Source organism: Hylobates moloch, unplaced genomic scaffold, assembly GCF_009828535.3.
Source record: "Hylobates moloch isolate HMO894 unplaced genomic scaffold, HMol_V3 SCAFFOLD_583, whole genome shotgun sequence".
Taxonomy (NCBI): domain Eukaryota; kingdom Metazoa; phylum Chordata; class Mammalia; order Primates; family Hylobatidae; genus Hylobates; species Hylobates moloch.
This window is the reverse complement of record NW_026652858.1, coordinates 1,082-21,740: the sequence shown is the minus strand read 5'-3', so window position 1 is coordinate 21,740 and position 20,659 is coordinate 1,082. Positions and strand designations below refer to the sequence as shown.

At 38.9% G+C, this 20,659-nt stretch overlaps 1 pseudogene; it reads right to left on the bottom strand.

Annotated features, from left to right (window-relative positions):
• Positions 1–8,152: 8,152 nt before the first annotated feature.
• LOC116464390 (tripartite motif-containing protein 43B-like) lies at positions 8,153–14,414 on the bottom strand (annotated as a pseudogene).
• Between the last annotated feature and the right edge of the window lie 6,245 nt (positions 14,415–20,659).

Here is a 20,659-nt window from a genome sequence, read left to right as displayed (position 1 = left end):
GAGGGATGGGCTTAAAAAACTACTTATTGGAGGCGGACTCTACAACCAGCCTCGCTTGTCTCTCACAGGATCCCTCCTCTTGCTGCCGGCCTGCTCTGGGCAGCCCTGAAGCCGCCGGGTTACATGTCCACTCCCCTCCGCCTGGAGAAGCGCTGCCGTGGGGGCGCGCCCCAGGTCCCCTACCCTGAGCCCTGATGCCATGCTCCAGATTCAAGGTGCCAGAAGAACCAGGACCCAGTGCCCGCCTGACCTACCCAGCGCCAGCGTCCTGGCCTGCAAGACACCGCGCCCTCCTCTGCCCTGCGTGGTGCGTGGAGGGACCCCTTCGGATCACAGCCGCTGCCGCCATAGCCGCCACCATAGTAGCCGCCGTGGGCCTCGGAGGGAAGGACCTGAGGGTGACTTTCCCAGCCGGCGGCCCTACAGGGACTCTGGATGCTTAGCCCTCCTGGCCGAGAGATCTAAAATCAAGGCATGACTTAACAGCTTATCTTGTAGGAGAACAGCTCAACCCAAAGGCAGATTGCTAGTCTGGACTTTATTACAAGCAGGACTGCGGTGATGTTTATAGCACTGAAGTGAACTCCACTGTAAGTACAGAAAGTGGCTGCTCTGCTTTCCCCCCCGAAGCACAACCATATACACCTTGCAGACTTGAATCACTGAAGATGTAAGCCAACTGTTACTCTGACTTTTGGAGACTCCCTGTGAACAGCATGAAGACTGATCAAAGTCTTTAGTAAGCAGAAAGGAGACAAGGTTAAGGAATGCGTCTGATTACCCTGAATTGTAGTACCTTGGAAAGTGAATCAAGGCCTGGGTTTTGCTCTGGAAGCCTGCCTTGCCTGCTTCTGTAATCTGGCGCTCTGCATGTGAATCTTGGACCCATATGGACAGTGCTGTATGTTACTGTCATGATTCTCTGCTCTTCCATGAGTTCAGACTTGGCACCTTATTTTAATTCTGAGCCAATCTCTACTGTCCAGAAACGTGGTGGACCTGTAGAACTACATTGTTCTGCCAAACCTTGACCACTCATAGCTCATGGTTGCATAATGGAAAACAGTAGGATAGAAACATGGAACATATAAAGATTCATCAGGGGACTTTGACAATTCTTTCTCTTAACTTCTCTCTTTTGGGTTTCTACCAATCCCTTGCCAAGAATAGCGTTGGTATTATTTTGAGTGGCCCTGTAACAGTATCTGTGGCAGTTTTTGGTGATTTTGGTTCATCCATAAAGTGTGTTATTACAGAGGAGGAAAAAAGTGCTGTCAGGATAATAGAAACGATGTCAGCTGCGTTCTCACAGAAAATCCAGAAGAGTTCAGCAGAGGAGACAGCTGTGTAAAATCAGAAACAGACAGCAACAATTTACGTTAGAATCCTCTTATTTTTCCACCTATCTCAGAGGACGGTGCTGAAAAGACATCATGGCCTCCGCCTGGTGTTCCTTTGGACAGCCCCTTAGATGTCCTCCAGCGGCCCCAGGAAACCGGAGGATGTGCAAACAACCAGTCATCTTCTAACATCAAGCCTGTAACCAACTGCACAAAACAGGCCTGGGAGTGAACTGTGTGAAGGATCTTAATTCAAATCGGAGAAAATCATTCTTTATTTTTTTTTGCAGTATAATATCATGTGAATGTGTCTTAAAATGTGTGCCCTTTTATGTTATTTATTCCTTAAAAGTTTTCTTGCCTGTTGCTTCCTTGCTCTCAGTAAGAAACAACCTTGTTTTGCATAGCTTTCTATCACCTGGAGGGCAGAGGGATCATTCCATATTTTCTTTTTTATTATTATTATTATTATACTTTAGGTTTTAGGGTACATGTGCAGAATGTGCAGGTTTGTTACATATGTATCCATGTGTCATGTTGTTTTGCTGCACCCATTAACTCGTCATTTAGCATTAGATATACCTCCTAATGCTGTCCCTCCCCCCTCCCCCCACCCCACAACAGTCCCCGGAGTGGAGTGTGATGTTCCCCTTCCTGTGTCTATGAGTTCTCATTGTTCAATTCCCACCTATGAGTGAGAACATGCGGTGTTTGGTTTTTTGTCCTTGCGATAGTTTACTGAGAATGATGTTTTCCACTTTCATCCATGTCCCTACAAAGGACATGAGCTCATCATTTTTTATGGCTGCATAGTATTCCATGGTGTATATGTGCCACATTTTCTTAATCCAGCCTATCGTTGTTGGACATTTGGGTTGGTTCCAAGTCTTTGCTATTGTGAATAGTGCCACAATAAACATATGTGTGCATGTGTCTTTATAGCAGCATGATTTATGGTCCTTTGGGTATATACCCAGTAATGGGATGGCTGGGTCAAGTGGTATTTCTGGTTCTAGGTCCCTGAGGAATCGCCATACTGACTTCCACAATGGTTGAACTAGTTTACAGTCCCACCAACAGTGTAAAAGTGTTCCTATTTCTTGCCATATGTAGAAAGCTGAAACTGGATCCCTTCCTTACACCTTATACAAAAATTAATTCAAGATGGATTAAAGACTTAAATGTTAGACCTAAAACCACTAAAATCCTTCAAGAAAACCTAGGCAATACCATTCAGGACATAGGCGTGGGCAAGGACTTCATGTCTAAAACACCAAAAGCAATGGCAACAAAAGGCAAAATTGACAAATGGGATCTCATTAAACTAAAGAGCTTCTGCACAGCAAAAGAAACTACCATCAGAGTGAACAGGCAACCTACACAATGGGAGAAAATTTTTGCAACCTACTCATCTGACAAAGGGCTAATATACAGAATCTACAATGAACTCAAACAAATTTACAAGAAGAAAACAAACAACCCCATCAAAAAGTGGGCGAAGGACATGAACAGACACTTCTCAAAAGAAGACATTTATGCAGCCAAAAAACACATGAAAAAATGCTCATCATCACTGGCCATCAGAGAAATGCAAATCCAAACCACAGTGAGATACCATCTCACACCAGTTAGAATGGCCATCATTAAAAAGTCAGGAAACAACAGGTGCTGGAAAGGATGTGGAGCACTGTTGGATCATTCCATATTTTCTAACAACTGTAGTGGCAGTAAGAACTCCTCATGCAAATGATTCCATCTCTTGGCTGCTTCAGCTCAGAGGAAATGCAGGGGCCAATTGAGGGTTACCACCAGTCAGGTTTTCAGATGGAAAAACGTCTTTCAATAGTGTAATATCAGACTTTCTTAGAACACTTTGAAGTCAACCACGGTTTTGACCCAGTGTTTATAATAGCAGACCTGGCTGATGAATTTAAAAGAGTGCCTTCCACTAAAGTGGTAATGCGACCAGACAACATTCTCTCTATTTTCACGTGGGCACAAGTGATGTTCAGTCTTCTAGTCACTAGTCATAAGCAGTGTCGTGGACATGGTAGAGTGTAAGATGTAGTTGAATGATTGCAGTATGCGGAAAAGGAACCAAGGCCAGAGAGACAAATAATGCTTTACTATTCCTCTGCTTTAAAATTACATTGATTCCTAAAATGGCCGGTATGGGGCTCTTTTTGACTGTTTCTAAGAGGAGGAACAAAGTAAGACTTGAAGTCGTGGCTTGAAAAGAAAGATCCACATTTTCAGAAGAAAAAAGGGGAGGGCTGCTGGGAGCCTCTCTTGGAGGGAGCTCTTCCGTCTGCTCCATTAGCCTAAGAGCATGCTCATGGTGTCACACTGCCAGAAACTAGTCATTCTCTCACTTCCAACAGGGGCAACAGCCTGAAGGTGTGAGTGTCAGAAAATACTTATTTTGGAAGAAAAGGTGTTTGTTGTTGTTGTTGTTTATTTTCTGAAGTTTTCCGACTTTTTTTTCCAGAATCTCTTCCTTTAAAACAGGTACCTAAAGCATTGGTCAGCAGAACTCCTGACCACTGCTGCCTCTGCGTGACAAGGACATTGGAGCTGTCTTTGGAAGGATCTTCTCCACATTCATAAATGATTATGATATATTTTTTAAAAACTACCTACTGGGTACTATGCTGACTACCAAGCTGACAGGATCCGTATTCCAATGACAAGGGTAATGGAGACATACAATTCTATAGTCATTTATATTTTAATAGCATTATGCTCTTTTAACCATCCTCATCTTGTATACAATCTCATTGTATATTAGGATACAGCTATTAGAGCAATAAGGAAGAATGGATAAATACAGTCAGCTTTTTCCTTTTGTTTTGTTTTGTTTTGTTTTTGAGACAGGTTCTCACTCTGTCATCCAGGTTGGAGTGCAGTGGTAAGATCACGCCTCACTGCAGGGTCGACCTCTCCAGATCAAGCAGTTCTCCAACCTCAGCCTCCCAAATAGCTGGATACAGGCTGAACTCTCATGGCTGAGTAATTTTGTTGTTGCCATTGTTGGAGAGACAGGGTCTCACCCTGTTGCCCAGGCTTCTCTCCAACTCCTGGCTCAAGTCATCCTCCCACCTCAGACTCTAAAAGTGCTGGGATTATATATATATATATATATGAAAAATAGTGCTTGGAAAATTAGCTTACTAATTGAAAAATATACATGTGAATGACTGCTTTGAAATATATATATATTATATACATGAACACACATATAAATGTATATAACCTTCATCTGAGAGTAGGTATGCTTTTGGCTTCTGAGATGAACATATTCACAATGATAAATATTTACTATGAATTCAGCTAAACATGATACTCAGCAATATTCGTATCTATTTATCTCTATTTCTACCTAAATCTGTATTTTGAAAGTTGTGGCTAAGCCTTCCTAGTTATTTAGATTTTTATCCTTTACCATTCAATGTGTGTGTGGCTTGGAGACTGTTTTCACAGGTCAGGAAGTTGACAATTATGTCTCACATTCAGTGGACTAACAGCTCAGAGATCCTCTCTCTGGTTACTGCTACGACAGTGCATGGTCAGTCTCCCAGATCACCGGAGATGATTGTGATTTTATTTTTACATCTAGTTTCTAGGAATCACTCCCTGGAACAGAATAATTTATTGTTCACCCAGTGTTCACTCAGAATTTGTGCTTTAGCTCTTCAGCCAGTAGGGCTAAAGGCTCTTTATTTATGAATCAGTGGTTAGCTTGGGGAGTGCTTACAAATTTGTCCACGTTCCACCTTGATTGCTCTTGAGCGGGTGCAGGCTGGCACAGATACACAGCCTTCTGGCTGGCGGTCAGAAGTGTATTTGTTGCTACAAAGCATGCTAAAGATTCCAAGCTCCTCTTTAATGTTCCTAACCAAGGTCTCCATTGTTTCTGACAATGCCCTTGGGAATGTACCTTTTCATGACTGATTCAAAATCAATCATTAATGTGAGGCATTGAGCAAAGCTCTCAGTTTTTATGGCCTGTCAGTCCTCCTAGATGAATCTCTGCATCACTGCAAAGGAGTTGACAGTGGCTTCTCTAGCACTCGCACACGCTCTAAAGTCTGTGCTGGAGTAGGTAGGGGGATGGTGTCTCCCGGGTGTTTTGTCTTATCCCTTGAGGGACGGAAGATACAGCCAGTGGGAAACTTGGGCATAGCAACCCTAGACCTGCTGTTCGGGGTGGAGATTCTACCCTATCAGTGGAGGTTGTATGTGCATTATCTCATCCAGTCCTCACAACTATAAGAGAAACATATTTCTCTCATAAATTTATAAGAACAGCCAATTAAACTGAAGTTTAAATTATTGGCCACATTTATGTCAGGCATGGTGGCTCACGCCTATAATTCCCAGTACTTTGAGAGGCTGAGGTGGGAGGATCACTTTCTCTTACAATTGTAGGACAGAATAAGATAATTCACTTAAAATTTGATTATCCACTGCCTGTATCTAGTATTCCTTCTATTAATTCAAGTCACTTTTATGAAGGAATTTTCATATTTTTGTGAATTATTCTTAAACATTAAGAACTATTCTTATGAAGGGGCAATCATAAAGTAATTCATGTTCAAAACACATTTTAAGACACAGATAATTCTTATAATGAAAGAGAGTGAAACACAAATAATTTAAACTTCAGTTGAATTGGCTGTATTTAGGCCTGGCATAGTGGCTTATGCCTATAGTCCCAGCACTGTTAGAGGCTGAGGTGGGAGGATGACTTGAGCTAGGAGCTTGAGAGAAGCCTGGGCAACCGGGTGAGACCCTCTCTCTCTAGCAACAGCAAGAAAAAAATTACTCAGGCATGACAGTTCAGCCTGTAGTCCAGCTATTTGGGAGGCTGAGGTTGGAGGATTGCTTGATCTGAGGATTTCGAGGCTGCAGTGAGCCGTGATCTCACCAGCACACTCCAACCTGGGCGACAGAGTGAGAGCCTGTCTCAAAAACAAAACAAAACAAAAGCAAAAAGCTGACCGTATTTATCCATTCTTCTTTATTGCTCTAATAGTAGTATTCTAATATACAATGAGATTATATACAAGATGAGGATGGTTAAAACAGTATAATGCTATTAAAATATAAATGACTACAGAATTGCATGTTTGCATTCCTCCTATCATTGAAATAACCCATTACGCAACCCATCTGTCATTAAACTTTTGGATCAGAGTTACTCTTTATAAATGGAGTCAGCCTTTTTAGACTTTGTTCTCAGCAATCCTCATTAAAGGAGGCATTCTTAGATTGCTTTAAATAAATTCAAAAAACACATATCAGAAACTTTGGATATGTTTGTTGTGTGCCATATTGTCAGTAATTAGATTAAATACTAGAAAATACACCATTAAATATGATATTTGATATACAGTTGGACCTCGATGTGCATGGGTTCTGCACCCATGGATTCAACTCATCATGGATTAAAATTTCAGGAAAAAAATAGAAAGATTACCTTTTCACTGAACATGTGCAGACTTTTTTTGCTCGTCATTATTCCCTAAATAATACAGTGTAACAACTACTTACATAGCATTTACATTGCATTAAGTATTTTAAGTAATCTAGAGATAATTAAAGTACATTGGAGGATGTGTTTAGGCTACATGCAAATACTTCCCCATCTTACGTAAGGACAACTGAGGATTATTAGCATCTAAGGATTTTGGTATCTGTGGGGAGTCCTGCAACCAATTTCCAGTCTATACTTAAGGAAAGTCTTCATACAAAATTAACACAATCAAAATATAGGTATTTCTGATAATAAGGATATTTTACTGCACATGTATTTTAAAAACCTCAAACACCTAAATAAATGTGCAGTTTTCTTAAAATGTAATGAGGCTTCTGAGTATTCTGTATTTTCTGAAGCAAAAAGTGAGTCTTACTTTCTATTCTGGTAATGACATGTTCCCAGGTAACTGTCTGTAGGATGCCATCGGTGAAATTACTAAAATCTTACAGGTTTTCAGTCTTTTTATCTGTATCATTGTCACTCTCTTAAGATCTGTGTCCATCGATAGTTTGTTCCTGAGCTAAACAAAATTGACTGAGCCTATCAATTTGATAAGCAGTCCAATTTATAACTTTATTAAATAATATTTCTCAGTATCCCTGTTGATTTTGGTTACATTTGGTAGCCAAAATCGAAAGGAATACAGGGGTAAATTTGTTAGCCTTTTAAACAGTTGTATCATATGTTTTTATCAATTATTTTGTGCATTTATTGTTTTATTCAAACAGACAATTAATGAATATCAGTTGTATTTTAAGCATTGTGTACTTTCTTGGAATATACCTGTGTGTAGTACAAACACAATCCTTTTCTTGTAATCTGAGAAGCAGAAAAGATGCCTACTATTACACTGTGAGTTTTACAAAGAAAAGTGTAAGTTTTTCTGAGTCTTTAAAACAAATAGCCTAATCTAGTTCAGGAGCTAAAGAAAGAATTCCCTGAAGAAATGTTGGAACTTACACTTGATGAAATGGGACTTAGCAGATGTGGAACAGAGAAAAGAAAATTCCAGTTCAGGGGGAAGAAACCTGTGCTCTTGCATTAACCCATCAGTTTGGGTAAACACACTCAGGTATTCACTTACCTGGGCTGGCTTGGAAATCAAGGGAAAGAAAAGATACAGCACAGAAGAATAGACATGCCCAGTATTCTAAGAGAGAGTAGTTTAATGAAAATGAAAAGAAATTCTTACCTCCACACTTTAAAAAATGGTACAAAGTTTCATAGAAAAAGCTAAAGAATGTCAAGTAGTCAGTAGGTTAGCATACTCAGAAGTTGGTGTTTCTGATACCTTCAGTCATGTTACTGACCTATCTCTGATTCTTTGAGTGTAAAGCAAAGCAAAGCAAAGCAAAGCAATGTTGTAAGAGGGTAAGGGAAAGAACCAGAGAGGCTACAGATGAGAAAACTGTTGGCCACATTAACAAAGCTTACTATGCCACATTCATCATCTAGAAACACCCCTATCTGGCCTAGAGGCCTCTCTGGATACTGAGATAACAGTGGGGAAGAGGTCTTGAGATGACACTTGTAGCCTTCTTGACACAAAAAAGTAGAAAAATTTTCTTGGAGTTAACCAGCATGTCATTTCTCATTGTCCAAGAATCATTGCAAAATCCAACAGCCCAGTTCCAACACTGCCCAACATCCACCTCTCAGTAATATCTTCGAAGGGTGAATGGCAGTAATCGCCATCAAGAAAACACTTAGATTTTGTTGGAGTTGGGGCAATGTTGAGATCATCAGAACCAAAGAGTAGCTGTCTCAGAACTTCAAACAAGGGGAATGTACCAAGTGGTTATTTTATTATCCCAGGAAATATGCACTACAGGAATAAGAAAACAGTCACATGAAAACATAGTGTTATAAACTTCTAATGGATGTGGGCTTTACATAGTGTCTACGTATGCCAGGTTATCCCTGGAAATATGAGTCAGGACAGCAGGCACATAAAAGAAGAAATATGTCCTTAGATTTAACGATTGTGCTATCCTTCCTTATCGAGAAGTCCATACGGACTCCCAGAGCCCAGTCCCAAGAGTTGTCCACATCCAGCTAACAGTAGTGTTTGCCAGAGTAGAAGACCCAGGCTCTCCATGCAGCAAAATTGTCAGATCTGTCAGAATGCAAAGATTCATGTCTAAACATCAAACTTCTCACATCCTCAAACAGCCTGATATTGTAATTGGTTACTTCCCAAGTGAAGGAAATTTCCACAGTGGAAAAAAGAAAATGTTCCAGTGAAACGCAGTTTATAAATTCTTAGGTTCAGATAAGAAAGAGATTCTCACTAGAAAACACAGGTCAAGATTAGAAAGAAACTTCTGTCTGGAAAAATATTGGAATCAAAGAGTGTTAGGATATCTGCACAAGTAAACGCCTAAACTTCAATGATTGCAATTTCTATAAACTCCAAAAGTATAAAGGGGAGGAAGGCCATGCCTATGTCTAGTTAGCGACCTTTCATAACAACTGAAAAACTGGAAGCTCTTGCACTGAAGCCAAGTCCATAGCAATAAAATTAACCTTCATTGTCTCTTCTCTGTCAGGGCAGAGCAGGAGGCTTGGGGCAGGAGATGAGGTGGGGAGCCATCCTTAGACCCAAATAAAAAAGTTATCACTTTGCCAGAAATATTATAATCTGCCACTTAAACAAGTCAATTCATAATTAAAGAGAAAATCTGACTCTGCCTTCTGAAAAGTGCAGCTTCCTTGCAAGAACTATCTGACTTTCATGCCAGATTCAGGCACAGACATCTTTTATCTGCTGGATTTATCATGATCTATCCTGGAGTTCTATCTAAGGCCTCATCAACCAACAAATCACGTTCCTATCATTCACAGATTCTCAGTTTTGTACTGTTATATAAGTTACTCGTGTATGCTTTAGTTGATTAAAGTGCACATGATTAAAGTTATAAATGCTATGAAACTTCACCTGAAATGTATTTAAAAAAACACTGTCACTCAAATCAGTCATTACCTGCACTGAATTTGAAATTGAAATGTCCTGAATTAATTCAGTTCTGTATACTTCTTGTAATAATTGTATGCAGGAAATTGTATCACGGTTGAACCATACATGAATGGTTCTACATCCTAAAGGGCCCTTCTGCACGTTTTAATTTTCTAAGAAATTTGTTATATGGCTGATTCCACCATCTTTTATTTAGTTTTGTCTGTTTGATGACAATGAAACTATAAATATAAATACCTATTCACAGGCTATTTTCTTCTAAATGAAAGATCATTACATTGGGAAAGCTGCCCATAGAAAACCAGAATTGAAGGCATTGCATGTGGATCCCACCAAGAGGGTGACACTCACCTAGAAAGGGGTTGAACCTATCCACCAGCCCAGTGATGGGCCCTGTAGTGAGCTCTGGATTCACAGGCTGGGGCATGTGCAGCAGCACGGACTCACTCCTGCAAGGAAGTAGCTTGAGTTGGTTAAGTTTCTGATGTCTGTGTTTAAGAAATAGATTCCAACAGCAAATGCTTCATTCAAACCCACTTCTGATATTGTAATGTACCTCCACCATCCTAGGATGGGTTTCCGGCTCTTAGGGAATCTTTCTAACTCTTCACTCCATTTCTAACCTACTGCCACCGAAAGATAAATGCCTCTCTCCCTATCTGCCACCAAATAGTTGATCTCTAATTATGATTCTGAATCCTAAAAAGAGGCAATCGTATTCTAGCAACTTCTGCATTGAACTCTTCAAAACATAACCCCCTGAGTTACTTGGAAAAGTAAGAAAAGGTTAATGTCTGATACAAGGCATAGGTAACATTCAACATACAACACAAAGACATGAGTACACACACACAATCACACTGAGACATTGTGGTGTTAGTAAATTATGTTTTCACATTGTTGGAAACAGCTTGATGTTTTTCATAGCATGCCTTGTGCTCCAGCTTGCACTGACGGCCAATAACATACCTTGCCACCATGTCTCCCAAATCCTGTAGAGAGAGAGAGAGAAAAAAAATGACTTCTTTAGAAAGTTGTTATTCCTGTTGGGTGAGGTGGCTCACACCTGTAATCCCAGCACTTTGGGAGAACAAGGTGGATGGATCACCTGAGGTCAGGAGTTCCAGACTAGCCCTGACAACATGGCAAAAACCCATCTCTACTAAAAATACAAAAAAATTAGCTGTGTGCGGTGGTGCATACCTTTATTCCCAGATACTAGGGGGGCTGAGGTAAGAGAATCACTTGAACCAGGGAGGCAGAAGTTGCAGTGATCTGAGATTGGGCCACTGGACTTCAGCCTGGATGACAGAAGACTCCGTCTCAAAACAAACAAACAAACAAATAAACAAACAAACAAACAAACAAACAAGTTGCTGTTCTGCGGATCTGCTCTTTAGGTTCCGAAAACTTTAGAATTACCACATACTATCACTGCAACAGTTTTAAAATGTATTCTCACCTCTAACACTTATTATACCTGTAAGACCTATTGACATAATCTATTTCTGATAAATTCAGGACCCTAAATTTGAGTGAGAGAGAAAGTTGTGACTAGTGACTGCGCATTGCTGCAGCTGTCTACAATGTGGTCTTTTTCAGGGCTAGTCCCCGAAGGGTAATGTGGCTCAAATCAAGAGCATTTCACACCTAAGACTTCCCAAAAGGAGGAAGAAGGAAATGTTAGTTTTTCCCTAATTTCTTTGTATTATCTTGCGGAAACAAAAACAGAATTTTCACATGAATTTTTTTCTTCCAGAGTTTGAATGAAATGTGCTGGAGGCGGAAGCTTGTGCTAGAAAATGTTCTATGGAAATCTAGTTGCACAACTCCATAAAGCTTTCTTTCCATGATTAGGTTAGGAGTTATAGTTTATCTCTATAGCCGGTGGGAATGACTCTCACCATCAATGCAGGAGATGAAGAAATAATGTCTTTTGTACCCAATGGAAGGCAAAGATGTAAAGGTCAGCTAACACAAAGTGTCTCAAGGACACCCTCGATTCTTACATGGAGCGGCTCCACATCTGGTTTATGACACATTTCCATTAGTTCCTGATGCATTTCTTTCAAGTGTTTACTCTTGATCCATGTTGATGCAACTTCTCTGGAGTTGCTGAAAAATCTCTTGGTATTCCTTGTTCAGTCTCTCTAAATGTTGTTTTTCTCCTTTATGAAAAACTGCATGCAGCTTCCTGTACTAATTCCTGATCATCTGTGCCCATAAAACCACATCACTCTGTAGGGACATGGATTTTGTAGGCTAAATGCTTAGGTCGACTTCCATCTCGCAGAACCCACAAATTCATCCTCCTCATTCCTTGTTTTATTTTCCACCCTTTACAAACAGGATGATGAGTTAAGCAAGACCTTCCTTCAAAATTTATGTAATTCATCAATTCCCGAACACCTGCAAAAAAGTCCTTTAGATTTAAATGTTTAAATATATGTCCTCTTAAATCTGAAATACCATTAGAAAACAACTACAATTTATGATTGATTGTTAAATTGTCATCAATAATATATATAATCTTTGTTATTCACTTAGTTTGTAGTCTCAAACGTTTGTACTTCACAGCGCAAACAATCACTCTAAGTAGAGATGTTGTTAGTATATTACAATCAGGATCAGAAGCCATCACACGGAAAGGATCTTAGTAAAAAATTTAACTCCCATCTCTCAAACTGACTACATCTTTTCTGTCTCCCATCTTTCTTCCCTCAAAAGCCACAGGCTCTGAATTGCCCTGCCATTCTAAGAACATGAATCTCCATTCCATTGTGTTTCTCCTCTCGATATTGAAATATTTATTCTCTCACTCGCCCGGTCATTTGTTGTCCCTTCTCCTCAGCTTTTCATCGTGTTACGTTTTCTCCTAGTTGAGCTGACATCATCTGGGTCCTTTGCTATCAGATTTCACCAGCACAGGCACATTTCTTAAATTACTGATCCCACCTGCTTTTTTGTCCCTGGACAACATCATATTCACCATTAAATGCCTTTATTCCTCAATTATATATTATTTAATCAATATTACATAATTCATTTATACAGAAAGCTCTGCCTGAAACACTTACTAATTTTAGCACATACTTGTCCTTCAGAATTTATATTTATTTTTATTTATCTGAAAAGCATTTACAGAAAACCTGAACAATTGTTATATTGAGCAGTCTGGTTGTTTTTCAGCCTATGAATAAACACATGACAAAATCTGGTATATGAGAATTTTTTTTCTTTTTTTTATTATAATTTAGGTTTTAGGGTACATGTGCACAACGTGCAGGTTTGCTACACATGTATCCATGTGCCATGTTGATTTCCTGTACCCATTAACTTGTCATTTAGCATTAGGTATATCTCCTAATGCTGTCCCTCCCCCCTCCCCCCACCCCACAACAGTCCCCAGAGTGTGATGTTCCCCTTCCTGTGTCCATGAGTTCTCATTGTTCAATTCCACCTATGAGTGAGAACATGCGGTCAACTCAAGTTGCTAATATAAATGTTGTCAGCATGCCTGTCTCAAGCTGGTCATGAGGACTCACGGTCTCATACTTACCCTCCAGATGAAGGCTGTTCTTCTCTCCTCATTTAGATTGCTCTGATTTTCTTGAATCTTTTTCCACAAAATCCTCATTTGCTTTAAGAGCTTCTCCTGCAAAAGAATTACGAGGTTGAACAACAGAAAATCAAACACCATAGATTCCACACTCTGAGTGGTATATGCAAGCAACGGATGTAATACATAAATACATTAAAAGGGGAAAGAAAAACAAATTTTTCACTGCTCATCCTCAATGGATATTTTTCAGTTTGAGGTTTCAGAAGGCAGAACAGTTTAGGGAACTGAAGAGTGAAGATTTCCTGTATCCCGGCTAATGTTCAGGGAAACATCCTGCTTCAGAATCCACTATGCTAGCCCCCAGATTTTGTAGTGTGCTAGTCCCATACTCGTTTGTCTAGTAATATTAAATATATTTCCAAAATACGTTTCTTTGCGCTAGTAGTTCTGGTGGCTTTTCAATGCTTTTAGCATTGAACTGTAGAGTCAATAATAATGACACTTACTTATTGACACTCTGTTTGGGTCCAAGCTCCATGAAGGAAGGTAGAGTTGCATATTTTATTCAAAATTTCATCATTGGTACCTAGAACAGCACCTGGCACTCAGTAAAGAATGGAGTAATCACCATGATGATTCTCATCGTCCTTCTAATCTCTTTAACTCTGCCACCTTCCAGCTTTCAGGTGATCGCAGAGCTATCTCTTATCTGGTGTTCCTCAGCTGCCCCTTCAATGAGATAGTGTTTGTGAGCCCAGTGCTCCTGAGAGTTGGAGCACAGCAAACAGAGCAGACTCTTGTCCATGTCAGAGAACATCTTCTTTGTTACCGTGTGGTCCCATATATTTGTTTCTCAGAGATCAGGAATTGCCAGAGACTGGCTTTTCTCACAATGGTCACTAAGTTCTTCAGAAGAATATTAGTTTTGAAGTCCTTGTTCTGTGATGGTTCCGTGCATGCAAGACAGTTGTTAGGACTTCGGTCTTGCTCTGTCATCCAGGCTTAAGCATGGTGCCATACCAGCTCACTGCAGCTTTGACTTCCCAATTTCAAGCAATCCTATCATCCAAGCCAGTGTCTGAGAATACAGGAACATGCCACAACCCCAGCTAATCTTGTTTATCTTTTCTTAGAGATGGGCTCTCACTTTGTTGCTGAGGCTGGTCTTGAACTGCTAAGCACAAGTGATCCTCCTGCTTCAGAATCCTGAAGTGCTGGTATTATAGGCCAGAGCCACTGTGCCAGCTTCACTTTTTCAATGTTGTATTTTGACTTGTCGACTTGTGTTTCTCACCCTGCGACCTCATTAGCTCTTTAGGTGCAAGAAAATCTGTCTCATTTCTTCATTTCTGCATTGGCTTAGAATACTTATTAAGACACCATGGGCACTTGACATTTTGAAGAAAAAAGTATTGTAAGTTATATCCTTAAGGATATCACCTTTAAAGCATCAAGATGACTTATAATATAAATAATTAAGCTGATGATATCTCTCTCTTTCTCACAGAGCCAATTTCTTTCTTAGTGCTTGGGAATGTCTTTAATATTATTTGTTTTTACTTTTCCATCAGGAAATCTTTACTTCTTTCAGAATGTATATGTAATTTCATTTCATTTCTTCTCTTCATAGTATTCATTTTATGTTTGAATTAGTAAATGATCCATACAGATTCTTCAGCCATGCATCTAAGCCCCATCTTGAACTACCTTATGCTACCTTTTCTGCTACATCTCTAAGCACTGCCTCTCTCATCTTATGTGTGTTAATCACATATGTGAACTAATTGGAAATCCAATAGAACAATGGTTTATCTAGTATATAGTTTCCAGCACCACCCGCCCCATTTTACCTGCCTGAAATTCCAAGAAATTTTCTATTAATTTTTTATGTATTGTAGTTTAATTTTATTTAGAAAATTAGAGAATATAGTTTTAAAACTTTTGACCTATATATACTGTTGACCCTTGAATAACACTGGTTGGAGCTATGTGAGTCACTTATAATTGGAGTTTCTTCCACTTCTGCTACCTCTGAGACAGCAAGATCAACCCCTCCTCTTTCTCCTCCTTCTCTGATTACTCAGCATGAAGATGATGAGGATGAAAACCCTTATAATGATCCACTTCCACTAATTAGATTTAGTATTCCATTAATGAATATTAAATATATTTTTCTTTTGATTTTCTTAATAACATTTTCTTTCCTTTAGATAACTTTAGTGTAAAAATACAGTATACATATAACATATAAAACATGCATTAATGAACTGTGAATATTATCATTAAGGCTTCTAGTCAACAGTAGGCTATTGATAGCTAAGTTTTGAGGAAGTCAAACGTTATACGCTGATTTCTGACTACATGGGATCTCGGCACCCCAACCACCATGGTGTTCAAGGGTCAACTCTAAGTTTATTAAATATCATTCAAATAATCTGAGAATCTCTTTGTGAACAAAGACTTTATCTTTCTGTGAAACCCTGTTTATCTCATGCAGTAATTACTGCATTTTATAGTGATAGTGTATTTCATCATGCTTATTGATATTTTATATCATTTCCCAGGAAACAAAATTGTTTTAGCGGAATATTTTGATATTAGCAAGAAATCCTAATAAAAAGTTTGCCCCCATGTTGAAATGATGGGATAGAACCCTTTTGCTATTGTTCTGCTGCTCACAGTAGCATAACAATTGACATCTTGGTTGTGCCCATTGCTCTGTCTGGTACACTGAAGCATATGCTCTCCATGGATTTCAGATAATATTGTGAATTATATTACTATTTTTGAAAGTAATAGCTATATATTTCTAAAGTGTCCAAGAACTGTCACAAAGTTCTATATTTTGTCACAGTATTTTCATTTCTTGAATTATTTCTTAAGAAGAAGTCTCAAATTTGGAAAAGAAAGACTGCTTTGAAAAAAACTTGACTTCTAAAATGATAATAGCAAGTATTTCAAAATAACCTCTTGCCTAAGAGAAGAGAAATTACTAAAGAAGTCGATATTCCCCAATGAGAACAATTTATAATCATTAGAATCAATGATTAGAGTCAGGTGCAGTGACTCATACCTGTAATTCCAGCAATTTGGGTGGGTGAGACAAAACTCCTGAGGTCAGGAGTTTGAAATCAGTCTGGCTAACGTGGTGAAATCCCATCTCTACTAAAAAACAACAAAAAAATCAGACAAACAAACAAACAACTACCCAGGCATTGTGGCAGGTACCTGTAATCCCAGCTACTCAGGAGACTGAGGCAGGAGAGCCACATGAGCCCAGGAGGTGGCCAGCGTGGATGACAGAGCAAGATTCTGTCTCAAAAAAAAAAAGTTTATTGGAGATACAATATAAGAAGACATTTACAACAAAATACGAAGTAAGCAGAAAGAATGTAAAGTTGTAAATATAATTTGTTTAATTTTATTCAACAAATATAGGAAAAACTTAAAGGGAGTTAATCAGTTAGTATAAGCATTGCATAATCCACACTTCAGAGCTCCGCAGAAACTTGCCTTGTGGGCCACTTGTAAAGCTGTTTACAAAGAAATGTCATGCCAGACAGGCTCCACTTCAGATTTGGCAAAGGGCAGTATCAGGAGAAGCTCGTGGCTGCTCAGTTCTCCTGGCCACCATGAACTTCAGGAAGTGGCTGCTATAGCAGCTGCCTGAACTACACAATCTGGGCATTGGTGTATCCCTGTATGCCCTCCGGGCCAGACACTGGAGGCATCATTTCCAAAGCAGATTGGAAGCGCTCTTTTGGAATTTCTCTCCAATGCTTTCTACTCACAAAGATTGACGTCTTAACACGCGGCAAAGAAAAAAATATTCAAAGGGTCCAGATCTATTTATGTAAACAATCAAGAGTGAGTTTGTAGTGGAAAACCCAAAGTTGGATAAATGGTGCATAATAATATATATTTGTTCATTTTCTGCTGTTGCACATTTGGAATGATTTTTGTATTTTGATTTTGTGAACATGTCTCCTAATGTAAATAGCCAATAGATTTTCTTTCCGGACAGTATCTTCCCATAACTGGAATGTCTGGGTTATAAAATTGATGGATCATCAATTCTATTGAGCAATGCCACAGCGCTTCAAAGTAATTTTATTTATTTATATTTCCACTGACAGGGTAATCATGTTACACAAAATAATAGAAGTATGGATGATTGTGGCAAGTTAAAGAAATACAAGGAACTCACCCTTACTAGAATCCAAGGCTAGTAATCCAAACATTAGATAATTTATGAATACAACTATGTATAAACATTGGTGATTTATTAAATCATGGTAAAAGACAACAAAATCTGTTAGTATGGCAACCGTGTTACAAATAACTTTCATGCTCTATTAAAGATAATTATGGGCATAATTATTGTGTAAATAACAGCCAGGTGACATGGCTCATACCTGTAATCCCAGCACTTTGAGAGGCTGAGATGGGCGGATCACTTGAGGTCAGGAGTTCGACACCAGCCTGGCCAACTTGGTGAAACCTTATCTCTACTAAAAATACCAAAATTAGCCAGTCACGGTGGCAGACACCTGTAATCCCAGCTACTCGGGAGGCTGAGGCAGGCAGGAGAATCACTTGAACCTGGGAGGCAGAGGTTGCAGTAAGCCGAGATCTTGCCATTGCACTCCAGCCTGGGTGACAGAGGGAGACTCCATGTCAAAAACAAAGGAATAATAGTTATTATTATTGTGTAAATTAATTATTATATAATTTTAAAAATATGAATACATAACATTGTTATAGATAGTTATGTACAAATATATGTAAAGTTTCAGTTTTAAAATTATTCAAAAAGGTGGATAAATAAAAAACAGATTTTACTTTCATAAATCCATCATTAGGAAATACTCATAAAATAGTAAAAATAAGAAAAACAGGCCGATACAGCTAATTATATCAACCATTATATGTACAATTTTGTGAAACACAGTTAAGTTCCTTGTTATACTTTTTTAAACAAGAGGGTTATACAGCACAGATGTGCTGGTAATCCCAGTTAATGTTTTATCTTTGAACATATTCAGATAAATAACTGCTAGGCACTTAAGCAATTATAATTTTAAAACGGAGTGAGAAACAAAATTTTAACGTTAGCATGTGGCCCGGTGCAGTGGCTCAGGCTTGTAATCCCAGCACTTTGGGAGGCCAAGGTGGGCAGATTACCTGAGATCAGGAATTTGAGACCAGCCTGAGCAACATGGTGAAACCCCATCACTACTAAAATTACAAAAATTAGTTGAGTGTAGTGGTTGGCGAATGTAATCCCAGCTACTTGGGAGGCTGAGGCAGGAGAATCCCTTGAACTCGAGAGGAAGAGGTTGCAGTGAGCTGAGACCCAACCATTGCACTCCGGCCTTGGCGACAGAGCTAGATACTGTCTCAAACAAACAAAAACAAAAACAAAATAAAAGAAAAATTATCATGTGATAATATTTAGTGAAATAATTGTTATACTTAAAATATTTCTTTGAATACCCTGTGTTAAGTCAACTTTCTTGCATCTCATTCCAAACTTATCTGTTGAGCATTGAGCGCCCAAGTGTGGTTTTCAGTACTTTATAAACCTAATCAGCCAATTTACCCGTTTCTATGCAATCTAATCAACCTCAGGAAGTGGGTGTGGTCTTTCGTGGGCTCATACACTTTCAAAGGATGCTTGTCCAGAGCTTTCTCTCTCCTTCAGTGAGTGCCCACTGGATTTGTGGCTGCTGGGCTTTGGAGCACCAGGAGTTACTTCTAATCTGGATATCTACAGAGCTTCTAGACTGAGACCATTCATAGTAGCCTTGAGTATAAAATGTGCAGCAAAACCATCATGCTCACTTTTACTCTTAAAAATACTTTACATTTACCTGGCAGCATGCTTGGGTCTATTCTAAGCAAACAAATAACTGTCTTAGTGATTTTACGGAAAATCAATATAAAGTATCTTCAATTTGTAAGATATGGTTTGTTTTCCCTTGCTATTTGATTCTTTTTGTGTGACTGTCTTCTGTGTTAGATTTTTCTTAAGTGTGAAAAGATATATTTCCATATTTTCATGCAATGATAGAACCCATAAAATACCTAAAATGTTCACTAGAATGTGGGCATGTAGTAGTGGTTATAATGTACGCCAAAGTGAACGTTAAAAATGTTGAATTACTTTGAAAATTCTTGTTGCGAAGGTCTTATCTGCTGTCTCTTCAAAATTTGCAGTTTGCAGACTAGATTTGAAAGCTGTTGAAAATAGATTTAATTGGCTGGGCATGATGGCTCATGTTTGCAGACTAGCACTTTGAGAAGCCAAGGCAGGCAGATCGTTTGAGGTCTAGAGTTAGACACCAGCCTGGCCAACATGGGGAAACCCGGTCTCTACTAAAATTACAAAAAAAATTATCCTGGCATGGTGGCTGGTGCCTGTAATACCAGCTGCTTGGGAGGCTGCAGCAGGAGAATTGCTTGAACCTGGGAGGTGGAGGTTGCAGTAGGCTGAGATCGTGCCACTGCACTCCAGCCTGGGTGACAGAGTGAGACTGCATCTCAACAACAACAACAAAAAAAAAAGAAGAAGAAGAAAGAAAGAAAGAAAATAGATCAATAGATCTAACCAACAGGCAAGGACTCCCAAGAATCTGCAACTTCCAAGTCACTAATGGGAAAGGTGAATTGGCGGCCACGCTTCCATTAACTGCATTTCTGGATTTTCTAGTGTAGAGTGGGAAACCTAATACATATCTTCACTTTTTGTTATTTTAGAAGCTAATTAATTGTTGATAAATTCTTGTTAATTATTATAGGTGAAATATTGGCTATTTCAGAATGTGAAAGTGTTCTCTCTAATCATCTGAATTGACTATGGGAAAAAACTTTCCTAATTAAAATTAATAGATATTATTTACATTTAATATATTGAAAGGAAGAGTTTTGATATTAAAGTTAAAAGGACAAATTTCATGACTGATAATTTTAGGAGTTGACAGTCCACTCTGATTAATCAATCTTAGATAAAAGCTACTTTATTTATAATTGTCTGAGCATGCTTCTTAGGTGAGTTTGGAGGCAGGGAGTATAGAATAATACCATAGATACTACGTGTCTTTCATATATTATCATCAAGGAATCATTGAGAGAGATAGAATGACAGAGACAGGATGACATTCAGAATGAGCTTCTTCGTTAATTAGCTTATATAAGTGACTCAGAAATCATCCCAGCTTTTACCCTCCGCCCAGGCTTTA